Below are 19,983 nucleotides of genomic sequence, written 5' to 3'. Positions count from 1 at the left end.
TTATTTATTTTCCTTAAAACAGCTATTTCAAAAATCCTTTATTGGGGAAATCATAGATCTCCATGTTTTTGAGTTTGGATACCTTAAGATTGTTGTGATCCTTTAATGATGTCATGTTTCCTTGATTTTTCATGTTCCTTGGAGTTTTGCGTTGCCATCTTTGCATTTGAAGTAGCCACTTCTTTCCTAAAGGTTGTAGCCACAATCTTTCCTAACTTCCTTCAGGGTAGAAAAACCCATCACTGCTGTTAGAGGTTCTGAGGCCTTTTGAGACCTTCTATGGATACATCTGTTCCATGCTTTTTGTTCCTTCTTGTGGCTGAATTGTTAAGATTGTATATCTTTTCTCAGTCCTACCACACATCAAGCAGGCTGCTGATAGCCTCTCTTTTGTTCTCTGAAGTTAGTGCTGCAGTTCATATGTAGCTTTTGTTTTTGTTTTTTTCCTGGCCCACACACTCTGGGCTGCTTTCTGTGCATGCTACCTAGCCATCTACCAAAACTTACTGTTACTACCATGCTCGGGAGTATGCCCAGGGTATTGGTCACAGAGTGGAGGGAAATGTAGGTGAGGCCCACAGGGGACTGGGTGATGCTGTGGGCCAGTCAGGGGAAATCTTTGGGTGATGCTTTCCCAGTGCCTTGTGGGCAGTCTTCCTGATGGAATCCATAATGCAGTCAGTAAGAACTATGCCCTTTTAATGCCCTCTGAATATGTTTTCTGCCCTCTCCTAATCTCCCTTCCTCCCAGCATGGAACTTGTGATTTAGTACTCTGGATGCTGTAAGAGAAAAATGAATCTCTCTGGCTGCAAGCTGAGCAGCTGAGGAAGCTGAGTGCTCACTTACCCACTCTTTCTTTTCCCCATGGGAGAAGAAGCTTTCCCCATGGGAGAAGAGGTTCTCATTTTGCCCTAAGTTGTTCTGCCTTGGAGGAAGGGTAATGTGGGTTAAGTCATACTATTCCTCTCACACAATCCAGTGCATTAAAATTCATAGTCATTTTTTTTTTCCCTTTCTTGGAGTTCTGGAACATTTCTGGAAACCTGGATTTCTACAAAAGCTCATCTGTGGGTGACTATCCATGTCAGTATTTTCCAGGTACTCTTAGACTGCAGCTGAGAGGGTCTGAAACCAGGTCATAGGCTACTGTGGTGACCATGGCTGGTGCAGAGGCCTCTCAGTATGTGACCCAATGCATAGGTGGACAAGACTCCTTTCAGGTCCCTTGGCATATAGTGCTGAGTCCCACATCTTCCACAGGGCACTTTTGTTTATGAGTGGATGTCAAATTTTTGTTGTTTGAGGGGAGATAAAAATGTGTAATGTCTTATACTGTCATAATTCTGATGTTACTCCAGAAATCTTTTAAGATTTCATCTGATAATTTGTAGTAGAGTGGATATCTGAACAATATTGAGATTCCTAATCCTTGGACATGGTTTAGGTCTCCATTTTTTGAGATCACCACACTTCTCAAAGTTCCAGCCTTATTTTATATGTTCCCATATCTGCCCAATTACTCCATTTATGCAATCTTAATGCTAGGCAAAAAAGAGAATTGTATCTGATCTAGAGACTTTTTCTCCTTTAATATTTCAAGGATTTCTAACACCAATAATAAATTAAATAACGGGTTTTGAAGGTCCTAGGTTACCAAAATTTTACCCTTCAGGGAACTGAGTTCCCTTTAAAGGGTTTCTGGAAATAGCAGAAATATTCTATAGCAATGAGTAGAGAAAGAACAAAAAGAACAGGGGAAGTCATTATGCAAATATATGGACAGTTGAGGGTGTGCTGCCTTGAGGACATGATATCAAATACCTTGCCAATGATCTTAGTGAGCAGATATAAAATTTTTTTTGCACTTCTTGTCCACTTCAGTTCTTGTTTGAATGTTGAGCTGCACTATGGTTTCCAAAGGGCCCCAGTACATCAAACTTTTACAATCATAACCCTCTAACAGACCTCAATATTTCTGTTCCAATCAGGCAGTTCTTGGTGACTGCTGCTTTTTTAAAACCTCTTAAATCTAAACTTCCTTTTTTACCTACATCTAAAGAATCTGGGGTGCTTCTCTGCACCTTACATTTTCAGTTTTTATTCAGGGAAAGTCTTGTTGGGAGAGATTGTACGTAAATTAGCTGATGGGGTTCTACAGCTGTGACTTTTCAGAAACTGCACAATAGAAAGAGGCAGTTTTTTTGGCATTAGGTTTAGTGGTTTTTAATGTAAGTTTATTAGGTGGTAATGGGACTATAGATTGGTTTAGCTGCTTGCTCCTATTGAGGCTATAAAACAGACTCATAGTCTTTTTAAGCTTAGAGGTTGTTTGTTGCTTTTATGCAAGGCTAGGATGGAAAAACTTTTTATACTGCCCAGAATTTTCAGGCTCAATAGATTTACTAGTATTATTATACTTCAGTGGGAACAATTCAGAAGAAAGGTTTTGAGATATTTGCTGTGTCCTTTACACATGAAAATTAAAAAGAGACCCAGTACACTTTTCCAGTTGGGAAGCAGCCATGTTTTATATCTCTAATGTGAAATATTTGTCTTGATTTTCACTAGTAATAATCCAAGGTAAACTGGATGAGCCAGGCCTGGGTGAGACTGGGTTCCTCGGTCCTCAATAGCTTTACCTTCTTGGTAAATTATGCTCCTCAGGCTTAAGTAAAACATCTTATGGGATTTGCCAAGTCAGATGGTATTTTTAGGTTTGTGTACATTGGGAGATGATAGTGGTTTGAACTGTGTATTGGGCAGAAGTCATTCTAAGAAGAAGTCTTTAACAAAGATGAGAAAGTCAAAAACTAGGGAGATTTAGTATAAAAACTAAACGACATTTGCGATATCAAAGAAGGATTTTAAGAAACAATAGAGCCAGTACGGGCATTCTAATGCACTGAAGTGTGAGAGCTCATTTTCTGGTTATTTAGAAAAGAAGCATAGTAGACTGTTTCAGACATGAGACTTTCTCTCTCTGTCTGAACTCACTTATCATACTGGTATCCTAGGAGTTTATTGCTCTCATTCTTCACTTTACTCATTCCTTCTTTTAAATATAATGTAATTAAAATTTAACCCAATCAGGACAATTATCTAATTTTGTGTATTCTGGTTTTTCAATATTTTGGAAAGTTTAATATTTCTTGTGTAAGAATAAAATACAAAACATCAAAATTATGTTATTAGATACTCAAAAGTGCATTTTACTCATATCAGCTTGAATCTATGTGCTCCTGAAAGATTTTCTAATGATGTGATCATTTCAGGGAATATCAAGTTTTCACTGAGTAACTTTTTTCATATGGCAACTTTTATCTCCTGAGTAATGCACTTGGCATCAAGGAAGGATAATCGTGTTTTACTCTTTTCTAATAAAGTAAGTGTTAACTTACATATTAAAAAAGGTCAAAATTGCATCTTATGTAAACTTTATGTTTGTTTAAAGTAATTTTCTTACAAAAAAAGTCCAGGAATTGTGAAGTACCATGGAATTCAGGTTTGATTCCGGAATGCTGGCTTCAAGGAACCACTTATCAATAGACTCTTGAGTATGTCTATTTCTCTTTGGACAGCACAAAATACTTAGCTCTGCTAAATATTCAGGGGACAAGTTCCTCCAGCTATCTCTTTCAGTCACTTCTGTGCTGGCAGTTTAGAAGGGGCTCATCCTTAGGGCTCATGATTTCCTAGGACTCCAATAACTCAGAAATGCTGTCATGCTAATGGTTTATTACAGGGAAAAGATACAGATCCAAATCAACATGAGTTAAAAAGGCCAATGAGTTAGGGTGCCTGGGTGGTTCAGTCAGTTAAGCTTCCAACTCTTGGTTTTGGCTTAGGTCATGATCTCAGGGTTATAAGATCAGGACCCTTGTCTGGCTCTGTGCTCAGTGCAGATTCTGTCACAGAATCTCTTCCTCTCCCTCTGTCCCTAACCCCACTCATGCTCTCTTTTTCTCAAATAAATAAATGAATGAATGAATGAATAAATAAATAAATAAATAAAATCTTAAAAGAAAAAAAAGACAATGGATGAAGTCCAGAGAAACCAGATGTAAGCTTCCGAGTGTCCCCTCCCGGGGACGCTGTGCAACAGTGGAGTTGCACAGAGATGTGCTAAATTCTCTCAGAAGCAGTGTGCAACAATATGTGTTAGTATTGTCATCCAGAGAAGTTCACATGGAGCCCTGGCGTCCAGGGTTTTTATCTGGGGTCTGCCACATAGGAAAGGAGCACCTGTGTGACAGACTTTAGCTATTCAGAGTCTAGCTCCTTCCCCTCGACCTAGAGGTCAAACTAATACAGCATATCCCAAGCCCTCAGGCATATCAAGACAGGCATTCAACATAAGTCACAATGTTAGCATAAGCCATCTGATCAGACTGACAAAAGGTTAGCCAAAGACTCAGGAATGCAAAAACAGTCTTATAAAGTGGAGTATTCCAAGGGACTGGAGATTATCTGCCAGGAGTTGGCCAAGCACCAGTTCTCTTAAGAACAGGCCTTTCTGTGGAAGGTACAGGTCTTCAAGGACCTGTCATTGAGGAATTAACCCTTTACTACACAACTTCTAAACTCCAATTTTTGAGAGGCCAGTGTTACATAGTAATCACAAAACTAAACACAACAGAATGGGCATTCAACTTTTGTACCTGCCACTCACCTCTACCTCCAATTTTTTTCTTTCTTTCTTTCTTTTTTCCCCCCAATCCTAAATCATCTTTCTTCAAATCAAGATAGCCTTTCTGTCTAACTCTGCTCTGGCTCTCTGAAATAATTGTTGCTTTATTTTAATTATAACCCATAAGAAGAGAGAGATAATATTTATATGTTTTTTTCCATTATTGGAATTCTGTAAGGATAACTTAAATGATAGCACTGGAAACACTTTCCCTCTGCATAGCAACAGTGTTAGATAACTTTGAAAGAATAATGTAATTGTTGAACACAAACTTAGAAATGGTTTCTCCTTGCTTAGATATCTTCTTTTTTCTTTTTCTGAAATAACATTTTCCTCTGCTCCCCATGTAGAAACATATAATGAGAGCTTTCACGTACTGTGCATAAGGAAAATTGCAATTTTCCAACAGTTATCCTAAATGTGGCAACTTAACAAGTTATAATAGAAATGGGTTGGAAGGATAAAGACAGCTCACTGCCTCCAAGTAGGGGTAGTAAAAAGTGGGGTGTGTATGCAGACACTGTTGACTAGAATTAGAAGAGCTGCTATTAACTTACTGGCAAAACACATGTTTCTCCAGCCAAATACCTCAGTGATGGTTCCAGAGGTGACAGCTTCTGAAAAGCCAAACAAACAAACAAAGTTATGTCTATTTTTCAGTAATATAAAATCAGGCTTTTTGGACCTGTGTGTGTGTGTGTGTGTGCATGTGTGTGTGTATGCTTAGGGTAGAGGGAAAGTAATTTATTAGACAAACCTTGATTAAAATCACCTTGGCCCTCACTTCTGGGAACCAGCAACTCCATGTTGTAGGAGAAGGGGAGAACTGGCTCTCAAACTAAAATTCAGGCTTCATTTCTCAGGAGTAAAGTCAATTTAGTTAACTGTTCTCAATTGCTTTAGAATAGTATTTCAGGGGCATGGGTGCAATAGGCGAAGGGTATAGAGGTACGAACTTCCAGTTATAAAATAAGTCACAGGGATGACAAGAACAACACAGGGAATAAAATTAATGATATTGTAGTAACTATATGGTGACAGATGGTAACTACACTTACTGGTGAGCATTTTATAATGTATAGAATTGTCAAATCACTATGTTGTATACCTGAAACGAATGTAATAATGTATGTCAACTGTACTTCAATTAAAAATAAAAAAGAGATAATAAAAATAATGTTAAAATAATGTAATAAATTCATTCAAACAACAACAAAAAATATTTTTGTAAAGTTTGGTGGAAGCTTTTGGATATTCTCATCCTCTTTTAAATTTTATTGTTAGTACTCATGAAAGTCTCAAGATCTGTATTCATAACGCAAAAGAAAAGAAATAAGTATTATGGTACGATTTTCTGATTCTGTGAGTTTGCCATCAGTCCAATTCTTTGAGCGCTGAGATAAAACTGCAATATGTTGGGTGCCTGGGTGGCTCAGATAGTTAAGCATCAGCCTTTGGCTCAGGTCATGATCCCAGGGTTCTGCATCGGGCACCCTGTTCCTCAGGGAGCCTGATTCTCCCTCTGCCTCTCTCTTTCTCTCATGAATAAATAAATAAAATCTTAAAAAGAAAACTGCATTGTGTTGTTTACTAGGACTGAGAAGAAGGCTCAACTAGTCATTTGGGGGAAAGAAAATGTGTGTCCCAGAGAGTTCAGAGACTTTCAAGGGGGCTGTATTTAAAGGAAACACCTAGACTTGCCATAAGAATGTGATTGCCTAAGCTCTAAGTTTCAGGTCCTAGAGACCATACAAACAAGCAGCATCCTGAAACTTTGCAACCTCTAAAAGGGGATTCCTCTCCTATGGCCCTCTCAGGTATTACTATGAAGGATGATGGAGAGCAGAAACCCTCCAGGTGAGGATGGTAGAGTGACCCAGCTGTGAAGGAACTCACTGTACCGTTGAGGCAGTGAGTCCTTGCTATTCTTCTCCAACAGAATATGCAGTGCTGTCAATAGCTAACCATTGAATACTGCCTTCTTTTCCCTCCTTTCTCAAATGGACGTCGTTTGTAATTTTTCTGGGTTTTTTTCCCCCCTATGTATGCAAATGGAGGTTAGAGTAATCAATTGACCATGGATTGCTATAGCTTGAGGAATTTCATTCAAAGTATGCATAATATTCATAAATTCTGAGTTTATGAGAATTTGGGTCATGTCCCCTGACAAAAGAGTTAGTGCATTATTGGTTGTATAATGAATACTTCCATTATGCCAAATGAAATAATTTTATATTTATATGAGAAAAAGGATTGCAATATGCTTGAAGGTCAAGGATGATGATTATAGTAGATTATCTCCTGGTTTGGTTTGCTTGAATCCATTTCCTTCTTTCTCTGAAAAGACAATACTCTGCATATGAGGTATGTAGAGAGGACCATTCTATGTCATAGTAGAGAGGGCTTAATCTGCCTCCTCTTTCTATCAAATGTGCATGGAATAGTTCTGTGCCTGGATAGTCATGTACCTACCCCCAGAGCTTGGTTCAGGAAAGAGCCTGCAACCTCAACCAGACCTTTGTGGAAAACACTCTGTTTTGCTAGGTTTGCTAAACTCTAAAGATGCGATCTTTGGGCTGCTGATGGCCATTGGGCTACAACCAAGCCCCTTTCCTTTCTAAGGGATGGAGAGAAACACAGAGTCCAGAAGATGCCATGTGAACACTTGTGCTCAGTCATATTTCAAGCCAGATCTCACTCTTGACATTTTGATTGTGTAAACTAGTGATTTCCCTTTTTCACTTAAGACATTTTGAATTGGTTTCAATCTCATACAGCTGACAGAGTCCTGGAAAATACAGAATTGGGTCTTTACTGATCTCTGAAACTGTTTCCATTACTCAAAGTGGGCTAATAATATCTACTTGACAGAATTGTCATGGGGATAAAAAAATGCAATATATACATTAAGGCTGTCATTGGAGAGCTATTTAACACTATGTCCTACGCAGAGATAGGGTCTCTAGTTAGTATTCTTTCCCATTGTATATCAGGATTAAACAGTATAATAGCCCTCTATTTTAAAACATCCCTTCATTAACCATCTAACAAACAGAGCTATTTGAAGATAGTTTGTCCCCTCTTTCATCATCGACTATTTTGCCTTAAGCTTTCACAGCTCTTATAAAGTATCTATAATTTTGGTTTGTATCTATTTAATCTAGTGATGCAGGACTTGAGGGAAGAACCCCAAATCCAAAGTACTTAACTACCTGCTACCAGATCCTGAGAAGGAAAATAGATGACAGTCATCTAGTTAAGAACAAAAATTAAGATTGCATGGTGAAATAGACTTTCTTAGAATGTCAGAAGTCAGCCAAGAGATAGCTCCACAACTCTGTGAGCCATCTATGACCTCAATTTAATCTCCTAAAATTTCAGAAAATAGACAGTTTTAAAAAATCCTATTTTAAGCTGTCCTATCATTCGAGAACACCACAGTTGAATCTTGACACTAATAATAACAGTCTGGCTTTTCCATTTTCCCCTCTTCTCTTTGAATCCAAACTACTACCCCAGTGACCAACATGCTCTAAATTCCAAGAATTAATTGTGTATGTGTTTGCATGTGTGTGTGCACATGTGTGTGCTTTGACATTGGAAACTTGTTTATATTTCAAGTAGAATATCTGGTAGGGGGAATATTAAGAGAGAGTTGCTGGAACACACATCTTTGTATACACTACTTTGATATTAGACAGTTAGATTGGAAAGTCATTCCATAGTGAGGATCTAAGGGGATGAGGCACACGATCAGTAAAACTTGATTGGGAAAGGAAATCAGAAGGAGCTCTGAGCATGGGATGCTGATATGAGGGTTAATGTAGCAGGGGCAAGGATCAGAGTGGGGGCTTGGGGGTTCTTCGGGGTTGTGGGGTATGATGGAAAGGAAAGGATGAAACTTAACTACAAAATTTTTCCGAGAAGCAGATTTGAGTTTTATGACAATCAAGTGGGTTCTCTGGCCCAAAGGCACAGTGAGTGGCTCTTTAATGAACTTTGCAGTGGTGAACTAGGCAGCACCACCCCATGGGGGCGAGCTTTCCTGGCACTCATTTGTGCTATCATAGGACTCCAGGTAGCAACTAGAATGTGTTATGCTTCTTGATACTATTTTATTAACTCTCTAACTAGTCTGACCCTAAATATTAGCTATGACCTCAGGCCTTATTTCTCTTGATGTTTAGTAGGATTTTTGGTTTGGCTCAAAGATAACACCTTTGGATTACCTTTTTGAGGTATTTGGATGACTCTAGGAAACTGTTGAAGTTAAACAACCTAAATCTCCCGAGAGAAAACCTCCTTTCTATTTCTTTGTGATCAATCAGGGATCCAGGCCAGTAGAGTCTCTACCATTTTTAACTCGTGGCTTCCAAGGCTACACTGGTCATTTCTCTCCTGGTCTACCAATAGGATGGGAAAACACTGGACATCCAGGATTGTAGAATTCCTCTTAAGCACGAGATGCAGAAATGGTGCATATCAGTCTTGCTGTCAAGCCATTTGTGAGTTACATGGCCATTTTTCATCACGAGGGAAGAAGAATAACTGTGATCTTTTCTCATGGCCCAGCCACAGCTCTCTCACCCCAGAAGAGAAGAACAGATTTTGGTGGGTACCTACCAGTCCCTGCCATGGATAAGTTTATATGATTCCTTGCATCTGTCAAGGAGAACCATCTGTTATATCATAAACCCTCTTTTCTCCTTGACTTTCAGAAAACTTGAAACTAAATTTAGTGCCCTCTTCTAGTAAGTCATTTTCACTTTTTGATATGTTTATTCATTACTCTGAACTGATTTTTGATCTTTTTAACTTTAATGGCCTTGTCCATCATACGTTTTTATATTTTAAGTTGTCTCCTTTCCTTTTAGGAAATAGGTAGAATATAAATAATAAATGGGGTAACGCAATGCAATAAGGAACCTGTCCAAAGAATGTCTAATGTAAGAAGACTAGAAATGTAAGTATATTTGATAAATTCAAATTGATGAGCTGCAAAAGTGTCGGTAGAAGAATTCCTTTGGAGGCTGTTGTGGTACTTCTTATATTCATGAGGTGAACAAATATTGTTAGCATGCAGTCCAAGCTGCCTAACAATGCAGGAAAGGAGAGACCCTGTATCTCAGAGGCAAGGTTGTCTCTCAATATATAAGCACATTATGCTGTAATCCATAAGAATTACTCATTATTTTTTTAAGCTACTGAATGATCTATTTCAGCATATGAGAATGAGTTGTTCCATATGTCAGCAGTCACTCTCAGGATTAAAAAAAAGTGGTGCCATTTGCAGTGACATGGGTGGAACTAGAAAGTATAACGATAAGTGAAATAAGTCAGAGAAAGACAAATACCATATGATTTCACTCATACGTGGAATTTAAAAACAAAAATGAATGAGCAAAGGGGGAGAGAGGGAGAGAGAGAGAGACCAAGAAACAGATCCTAGAGAACAAACTGATGGTTACTAATGGGGAAGGGGGAGAAAGTTGGATGAAGTAGGTGATGGGGATTAAAGAGAACACAGGTCATGATGGGCACTGGGTGTTGTATGAAGTGGTCAATCACTGTATTATACACCTGAAACTAACATCACAGTATGTTATCTAACTTGAATCAAAATAGAAATTTAAAAAGCCAAAAAATAATCACATGAAAACACAAGAGATGCCCTGAGTGATCTGACCAACTGTTGTTGGGGAATTAATAAATCAGAGGCTGTTATCATAGGGAAAAAGAACCTGTGTTTTGAATACCTAATATTTGCCTAGAACGCTTCATGGGAGATATAAAACGTGGTTCCCTTCCTTAAGGATCTTACACTCTTACAATCCTGAGAGACATAATACATTATAATGCAAAGTATTTTTACTTCCCCTTGTAGATCCAATCCCCAGCCCAGTGCATGGTGCAGAGTAGTCTCTCAACGACCAGTGCTGAATGAAGGAGCAGTACTAGGATGTCACTGGATGCTGAGCTAAAATTTAAAATAGGTGTTAGGTGTTAAAATAGGAGTCTCAGAAATATGCAGCATTTCTATGGACGCTCTATATTCCAAGTGTTCACTTGTGTGCACTAAGAAAAACTAAAATATGGTCACTAATTTGACAGGGAGATTCACTGTAAAACTGTTTAATAGTTCCTTCTAGATTTGTCACCGGACATACCTGTTCACATTCTTATAATGATGAGAAAAATGTGTGCCCCATTCACATAGCAGCCCCTTTTCTAGGCATTTTTTGACAATGTGCAGACACCTAAGGTGTGTGGGTTCCTTGGACTTTAGATAACAAAGGAGTTAAGCTTTAAAATATCTACCTGCAGGCATTTATTAAAAGGTATGTATAACTTTTTGTTAAGTTATGAACTTTCCAAAATTTCTCATATTTTCAGCATTTTCCCTCTTCATTTGTGGTGGTTTATCTTTGTTTATTATGCCTGCCTTCTGTCATATTTAAAAAAAACTTTCAAATTCCCTAAAAAAACAACTGAGCTATATAGGAAGTCTGATACTTGTTTGTATAGCTATTTGCTTGTAACTAAGGGGTCCAAACAGGGATTCATAGATGGTTCTTATGTGTACACACAGAACATGGTCTGATGGTTGTTTATTGGAAATGACAGAGCATTTCAACTTTCAGTCTCTGCCATCTTACTGTATGGCTTTAGGCTCATCATTTTTTATCCTTTCATGACAATCAGAGTACTTTTTCATCAGCCAATTTGAAAAGACATTGTTTCATTTGATGAGCTAACTAACATTTGGGAAACATGCTGAACTGGGGTTGGGGGGAAGTTAACAAATAAAATTAATGATAATAGTGTTGCTAGGCACAGTAATCTTATTTCCTGTGCTGGTAAGTGAATTTTTGCTTTTCATATTGAAGAGGATTAAGGAGCCTTTTTATAATGGAGTGCTTATTAAATGTGCTATAGATGTGAAGTAAATCAATTGCTTAGGCATAATAATCTATGTAACCTTTTAGTAAAGAAGCAATTCAAATGTGGCTTTATGAAAATGTTTCTCTGTACTATATGAAAGTCTGCTCACACTTCAAAAGCTAGGAATATTTCTAAGGCCCATGTAGTAAACATATAGGAGTTTACACTATTCCTAAAAACTGTGATTTGAACTGATAACTTCTCCAGGTAGCTGGAGGTCTTTTCTCTCCTAATGGGGAAGTCTCATGAGATCTGTGAGAGGAACATCCAGGAAGTCAAGTAATCAACACTTTCCCCATCACCTATCAATTTTTAGGCATCCTTGACTTTTAATTATAAAGTAATTAATCTTTATGAACTATGTAGAGAAATCATAAGCTATCTTGTACTTTGAGAGATGTCCATCTTCCAAAAACTTCAAGTAGTTGAGGTTTGCTTGCTTTGGGTTGTGTTAGGTGGGGATTCTGTAGAATATCTTCTTTGCAAAATATGAGGTAAGTGTTGAGCAAGACTACAGCCTTCATCAGGCCCCCAGGGCCACACACAACATGCCTTATTCTGTACAAGCCTCAGCCAAATCAGGTCTTTTTTTTTAAAGATATATTTATATATATTAATTTTAATAGCAAGCTTACAGGAACAGCACAGAAAACAAACATTAAAAACACGTACTTGCACATAGGACAAGTTAGTTAAAGTATAGTGAATGGATGGGATCTACTGTCTGATATAAATGCTACAAACACCATTTAGCTGCTGTCAATAAGAAATTTATTTGTTTAAAAAAAATCCAAATATTGGCATTGTCTGGAAAAATCTAACAAGTTTATTGTTGTTATAAAGTCAAACTGCTGAAACATGTTCACTGAAACATTTTGACTTGCATGAATGCTTTTGGTCCTTGTATGTAGATTAAAAATTCACATACAAATTAAAATGGAAAAACTGCCAATACCTGACTTCTGTCCCCTATTTTTCCACTTGCAATCATATACTTAGGTAACTTTTGATCCCATGGGGAAAAATATTTAATGTTCAGAACTACCAAATAGCAGGAAGAAGAGAAAAAGATTTTTTTTCTGAAGAATAAAATGCTTTCCATCATAGTAGAAGCTTTTTTTCTTTTGAAGATTTTATTTATTTGAGAGAGAGAGAGAAAGAGAACAAGCAGGGGAGGGACAGAGGAGAGGGAGAAGCAGACTGCCCGCTGAGCAAGGAGCCCTATATGGGGCTGGATCTCAGGACCTTGAGATCATGACCTGCGCTGAAAGCAGGCGCATAACCTGCTGAACCACCCAGGCACCCCCACCCCCCATGGTAGTGGATTCTTAAGCACGTTCTCCACCTATGTGCTATTCATGCCAAATGTGTAATAGTTATGTCAAAAGACATCCAGCTAGCATGCTACCTACATGGAAAATGTGCTTAAAATTTAGGTCTTTTTACTCCTTCTCCTTCCTTCCCCACCTGCTGTAACATACTGAACTATTGACTATCCTCTCAGTCCCATATCCTTTATTTCTCCCTTTTCTAATGGTCTTAGTTTAGGTTCCCCAGAAACCAGAGACTGAAGCAATGGGTTTATATATTACTGCTTTTTTAGGGATTACAATCCCAGGAAGCAGGAATGGGGGACAAGGACAGTGTGACTGGGGACGAAAAAGACCCCAAACAAGGGTGTACTGTGGAGCTGGTTGTTAACTAAATTCAAATGATTATCTCATCCTGAGAGCTGTCCCCTGAGTAGCCAGGTCAATAGCTTCCCCAAACTTCCCATCAGAGGACTGAAAGAACACTGTAGTTACCCCACCAGACTCTATTGGGCCTGTCCTCCCATCCCCCAGCTGCTGTGTTGATTGCCAATAACTTATTACACTGCTCTCTTCTCTGGAGTGTTGCTGGGAGATCAGTGGACTAGGGCGGTTATGACTGCAGCCCCAGGGACAGCTTGTAGCCAATGGCTGACTCACAGGAGATTCAAAGGACTGACCCTTGACCCAATTCATGTTCCCTGAATTGTCCCCATGGGATCAGATTGAAGCTCTTTGGCTGTGGTCAAATAGTTGCTTAGCTGCTTGATCTGCTCTGACCTGTTTTCCTCACTCCCTTTCTCCTGAGAGCATTTCTTCTGTAAATCACTTGGACAAAAAATTTTGTCTCAGATTCTTATTCCTGATTTCATAGGGGAATAATTTGTCCCCTGCCTCCTGTCTTACTGGTCCTGAGTAAGCATTAAAGGGAAGTGAGGCAAGAGAGCCATTTAGTCCAGGCACATGGCCATGTGCCTGCAGGTCACACTGGTGTGAAGGCAGTGAGAGACTCTACGGGATTACTCACTGTGGCAGCAGTGAGAATAAGGGATAGAAGGCCAGGAAGATTGGAAACGGTACAAAAAAGAAATCTGATACAATCCACCCCTTGAACTATTCATATCCTTTTCTTTTATTTGTCCTTCCCCCATCACAGGAGGGGACCTCTACTATTGTAACAGCATGGTGCCCTCACTTCTTCCCTAGGGGCGAGGTACAGGGGAGAGCTTCCTTCAGAGTGGACAGGGGGAGAGCTTATTTCAGAGTGGTGGCTAACTCCATTCTCTGAGGCAAGAAAGTAAAACAAGCTATAGTTCCAACTGCGGTGGCTCATCCTGGCACCTTATTATAAGTATCCTTCCATTCCTCTACCTTGTGTTCTTGATTTCTCTTACTGTTTATTAAGACTTTGGCTGATCTGAGTTGCTTGTCTGGTGGCATGACCCAGACTTCTTCCCCAAGGAGCCCGAGTACTTGGCTGCCTTGTCCTTATTGGGCTATGGTGGTTACAATCAATGGACTGCTATAGTCAATGATGTGGAAGCAGTAGGGATGCCCCTGAGTTATACATGCATTGGTTCCCATTTTTTAACTGTATTATTTATTTTTTGGGTATTGAGTTTTATAAACTTTATAGATGTTAGATACTAACCCTTTATCAGAGACATCATTCGCAAATATCTTTCATTCTGTAAGCTGCCTTTTAGTTTTGTTGATGGTTTCCTTCCCTGTGCAGAAGTTTTTCATTTTGATGAAGTCCCAATGGTTTATTTCTGTTTTTGTTTGCCTTGCCTTAGGAGATGTTTCTGGTAAGAAGTTGCTACAGCTGATGTCAAAGATGTTACTGCCTGTGTTCTCTTCTAGGATTTTAATGGTTTCCTGTCTGTCTCACATTGAGGTCTTTAATTCATTTTGAATTTATTTTTGTGTATGATGTGAGGAAGTGGTCCAGTTTCATTCTTCTGCATCTAGCTGTTCGGTTTTCCCAACATCATTTGTTGGAGAGATTGTCTTTTTTTTTTTCCCCCATTGGATTTCTTTCCTACTTTGTCAAATATTAATTGACCACATTATTATGTGTTCATTTTAGGGTTTTCTATTCTGTTCACTCATAGGTAGAATTTAAGAAACAAAACAAATGAACATAGGGGAAAAAAAGAGAGTCAAACCAAAAAAAAGACCCTTAACTGTAGAGAACAAACTGAGGGTTGCTGCATGGGGGTGGTGAGTAGTGTTGGGAGGGTGGGTTAAACAGGTGAGGGTATTAAGGAGGGCACCTGTGATGAGCTTTGGATGTTGTATGTAAATGGTGAAATGAATTATTGAATTCTGCACCTGAAACCAATATTACACTGCATGTTAACTAACTGGAATTTAAATAAAAATTTGGAGACAAAACAAACAAAACAACAACAAAAATGCATTGCTTCCTGCTCCGTTGTTTAACAGACACACTAGCTCATATTGATAGTCAGGGTCCATGATCTTTTCCAGTACAACCACTCCTTTATCTTCTTCCTTGTCCCTTGGAATAAGAAAACCAAAGTGACAAGAGACAAGATGCTGAGCATAGATATAGCTCTTGGCAGAAACTCCCTACAAACCTTCTCCCCTCACAGCTTACCTTCCCCGCCTACCCGCTTCCCCCCACTTCAGGACTACGATCTTGGACCAACCGGTGAGGAAAGTTTACAGGGGTAGTAAGGACATATCCTGCAAATTGGTCACTGTGAGAAATGGTGGGAATTGTGAATTCTTTTTTTTACCTCTTGGATCATAGATGTGTATTCTAGCCTTTGGGAATACAGCCCCGCATATCAACTATTGTATCTTGGGTGGTAACAACTCAGTCTGAAGGGTATTGTCTCTAAGAGGATGCCTTAGTTATACTGTTAATAGGCTACCACTGTTCCATTCTATTAGGCTAGCTGCTTCTGGGTGATAGAATACATGGTCAGACCAGTCGCTTCTGTTGTGTTCTGCCCTCTGTTGTACTTCTTTAGTTTTATAATAGGCTCCTTGTTCAGAGATAAGATTGCTGAGGGGGAATTTTAGGGTTATCTATTAAGCTTTTCCTACCAAATGCCTTATACCACAAGTCAGGATATGTCTGTTCCATTATAGAATATGGTAATAAGAATTAATTACCACCTGGATATAAAACTCATTAGACAAACTATCAGAAATAATGGAGTAAAATTTCATTGATCAGTTGGTTTCATAAGTTCCTATCTCTAAACAGAGGACCACAATGGCATTTTGGGTTCCCGGGTATTACTCAAACCCCATATCTAACTGTCTTGAAAAATGTGATTATTTTCCATCCCTCAGTGCATAGTTACCCTGGAAAATGGCAACATGTCACTTTGGAGAAGAATCAGGATGAAATTTTACAGTATGTATTCCTAGTAGCACTGACAGATCCTTCCTCAGAGAACCTGGCCTCCACATCAATCAGTGGTCTCTGGGAACTGATTTAGATCTAGGAACCACACAGGGAACCACATTTTTCTCTTATGGTGGCTGATGTCTGCTGGCCAGCTCTCAATTTTTAATTTATTATACTAGTTAAGATATATAGTAAAGCTGGTCTGGTGTCTATCTATTTTGCTAGGAACTCCACCATATCTTAATTATTGCCAGAAGTGGTATATGAAAAATTTCTGATATAATTTCTATCTTCCCTAAACACATTTCTAGAGTTCTCAGTGGCTTTGGTTGATGGTTCCATTTACCTAGGGACCATAGAAGGAAGAGTTTGTGGAGTAGATGGTGAGCTTAGTTTTGTTCATCTTTCATTTTGATGACATGCAGCTGAATATCTGGGTCTGGTGTCAGATGAGGGTCTGGGCTTAAGGTGAAGATTTGAGTCATTTGGGTATAAGAGTTAGTTGAAATGATGGAAGTGAAGGCTATAATCCAGAGAAAGACCGAGCTTTAGGAAAACAAGAGCAAAACATACAAACAAACAAACAAACAAACAAAAAACAAAAAGCAAAAAAACAAAAACCAAAAAAACACAAATAAGCTTGTAAGTCACTCCCATTGCATCCTCAGTCACAGAACTGCTTTTTCAAAAATCAGCTGCCCCTAAATATAGAACTTCTGCAGCACTTTCCTTAAGCTTATGCTCTTTGTCATTATGATCCCTCATGCCAACAGTTCCAGGATATTCTCCACTTTTGCTTTCTTCTTCACTGGGTTACCTTCCACAGCTCCTTATTGTTGTTACTTTCCAACCTTCATTAATGGAAGACATTGTTCTTTTCTCCCTCAATCCTACTGTCAGTAAGTGTTCATATGAGTCATGTAACAACGTAGCCTTAGTGGTAGATTATATATTACTGTTCACTCACATTTGGTACTTCTACTGGTGATCCTCCCTGTGGAAGAATTATATATCCCTGCTTTGTGGAGCTGAGGCATGGACATATGACTAAATTTGGCCAGGAAAGTGTGAAAAGAAGTGATAAGTGTCATTTCTGAGGAGAAGCTTTGAAGTTTACCACACTGTCTTTATCTCCTACCAAAAACTCTGGCAATGTTCCATATAAGGATTGCTTGGTCAGTATGAGGTGTGATGTCATGGAGCAGAGTTTTTCTCTGATCTGAGGTAGACAGGTGTTCTGAATAAGAAATAAACATTATTGTTACATATTAGAGATTTTGGGTTTATTTGTCATTGCAGTGTAAACTATCAAATACCATCTCAAAATTTCCAGATTACTTCAATTCCAATAATTTATTCTTAAGGCCACATCCAGATGTTTATCCATGCCTGGAATGATTCCAACTCTAAAATATTAAATGTTGATATATGAATCTAGAGTCTCTAGCTTTTTATAATTCTAGCTCTCTCACTTTCTTACTTTACACTTGACCTTAGGCCTTATACCACTTTATGTACACTCACCTCCTTCTCTAGCCACTGTTATGGTGAAATTTTGGTGAAGATTTGACCAAATTTCTGAAGATACAACCCAGCAGCATCTCTTCACATGTCCCACTTCACATACCCCTCACTTCCCGTGCCAGCGCTTCTCTGATGCTGCAGTATGGAAGGTTTTCAGGAACCTGTTTGGCATTCATGCATGAGCAAATTAGAAATGTGACAGAGTTCGTGCTCATGGGATCACCCTTGACCAATGGCATCTGAAAGTGCATGGAAAATACTTTAAATTCTTGTTCCCTGGGTGAGCAGTTATGGACACATTCCATAGTTCTCAGAAGGTCAATCAGGATCAAGCATGCTGTTATCTGTGTCAGCAACTAACATGGGAACACATCCTTGTATTGACTTTCCTTTCTTCCCAGTTTAACTCTCCCTGATCCGCATTCTGGTTCTCTGGAGTTTCTTTTTTTTCTTTCTTTCTTCTTCTTCTTCTTTTTTTTTTTTAAAGATTTTATTTATTTATTTGACAGACAGAGAGAGCAAGCGAGCACAAGTAGGCAGAGCAGCAGACAAAGGAGGAGGGAGAAGCAGATTGTCTGATAAGCAGGGATCCTGATGTGGGGCTCCATCCCAGGACCCTAGGATAATGACCCGAGCAGAAGGCAGCCACTTAACCGAGTGAGCCACCCAGGTGCCCCTCTGGAGTTTCTTAAACTGTCTACAGACAAGCCTTTTTCTGAATCTCTGCTTCCAGGAGACACACACTATGATAGTTTTTATTAATGTCTCTAGATTACCTATTTTCCATTTTCCCCTTCATGCACTGCCCACTCATGGCTTCATTTCCTCCAACTACTAGGGAGCATGTGGTTTGTCACTCCATTCATTCTCTTCCAGCATTCTCAGAATCAAAGTTTCCCTGTATTTCTACCAGATCTATTCTGTTAACTCTAATTTGGATCAACCTCCTGCCTTTTCTATACCTGTTTCTTGGGTGCTGAAAGAAGCTAGATGAAATCAGATTTGAGGAACTGATAACAAATGGGTGGTCACCTCTATTATTTATAACCCAGTACTATCCTTAATCAGATCCTCTTCTGTTTTTCCACATCATCTTTTCCAAACATTAACCACCGTCTTCAAAATACCTACTCCACCACTATTGTTTTTTCTCTTAGCAAACTTTCTTCTCCATTTAGACCAAAATATGTCTGTCAAGACAGGTATATGCCTTGTTGAATTGTGTCTCTATCCACACCAGTTTATCTGTGTCTATTCTAGCACCTGGCTTCCCTTTAATATGGAGGAGATGTTGCTTCTGTCTAAGATTAATTAATAATGCCTCCAACAGTGGCCTTATTTCATCAATTGTGGTTCTTGTTTCATCATTTATTCTCTTCTCTATTACTACACTCCAAAGTATAGATATGGCTGAGCACTCCAGCTTAAGAAATCCTCATATACCCTGTCCCTCCATTTTTTTTTTTTTTTTTACTTCCTTCACTACCGGGCTTTTAAAACAATGTTTTGCAAATTGCTGTCTTATCTTTTAGGAACCATTCTCTACAGCCCATTATAATCTCTGTTTCCAGCCTATTATCCCACTGAGTCTGTTAAGCAGAGATCAGCTACCTTCTAAGAGGCAAATTCAAAACTCTTTTTTTCTGGTTTGTTTGTTTGTTTATACTTAATGTCATCTTTCACAGCATTTATCAATGCTGACCTTTTTCTTCATGAAAATCTCTTTTCCTGAGCCATCAGAGATATCACTGTACTTTGGCTCTCTTCCCACCTCTCTGAGGTTCCTTCTTGATACCCTTTCTTTTTCAAGTCCACATCTTCAGTAATATTCACTTCCCTTTGACTAAATTTCATGTTTACTAAGCCAGTTTCTGATTATAATTTAGCTTTCCAAGTACGTTTGCCTAAGGGGATAGAATGCATTGGTCAAAAAATTTCAAGTAGACTTGCAGGCTTGTTGCAGTTCCCATTGTAATGTAATTAATTGGCATTCTAATTTATTTATTAGTCTCTCATCTGGTAAGCAAGACTCATCCTCTTTGAGATTGCTAATCTCTTTGAATTTGACTGGGAGGGAGCAGATGCTGGCACATGGAGACCATTGCACTATAACGTCTCTCCATGAGGCCC

At 38.8% G+C, this 19,983-nt stretch overlaps 1 long non-coding RNA gene across 1 annotated transcript in view; it reads left to right on the top strand.

Annotated features, from left to right (window-relative positions):
• The window catches only part of LOC116591344, a 44,922-nt gene extending 35,276 nt beyond the window's left edge, over nt 1–9,646 (top strand). The window contains exons 2-3 of the long non-coding RNA XR_004285969.1: nt 9,103–9,300; nt 9,564–9,646. This is a non-coding gene — a long non-coding RNA (uncharacterized LOC116591344). The remainder of the gene's footprint in view (nt 1–9,102; nt 9,301–9,563) is intronic.
• Nucleotides 9,647–19,983: the final 10,337 nt, after the last annotated feature.

The sequence above is a fragment of the Mustela erminea genome, chromosome 5 (assembly GCF_009829155.1).
Source record: "Mustela erminea isolate mMusErm1 chromosome 5, mMusErm1.Pri, whole genome shotgun sequence".
Taxonomy (NCBI): domain Eukaryota; kingdom Metazoa; phylum Chordata; class Mammalia; order Carnivora; family Mustelidae; genus Mustela; species Mustela erminea.
The sequence above is the reverse complement of the archived record's forward strand: the minus strand, read 5'-3'. Positions and strand labels throughout refer to the sequence as shown.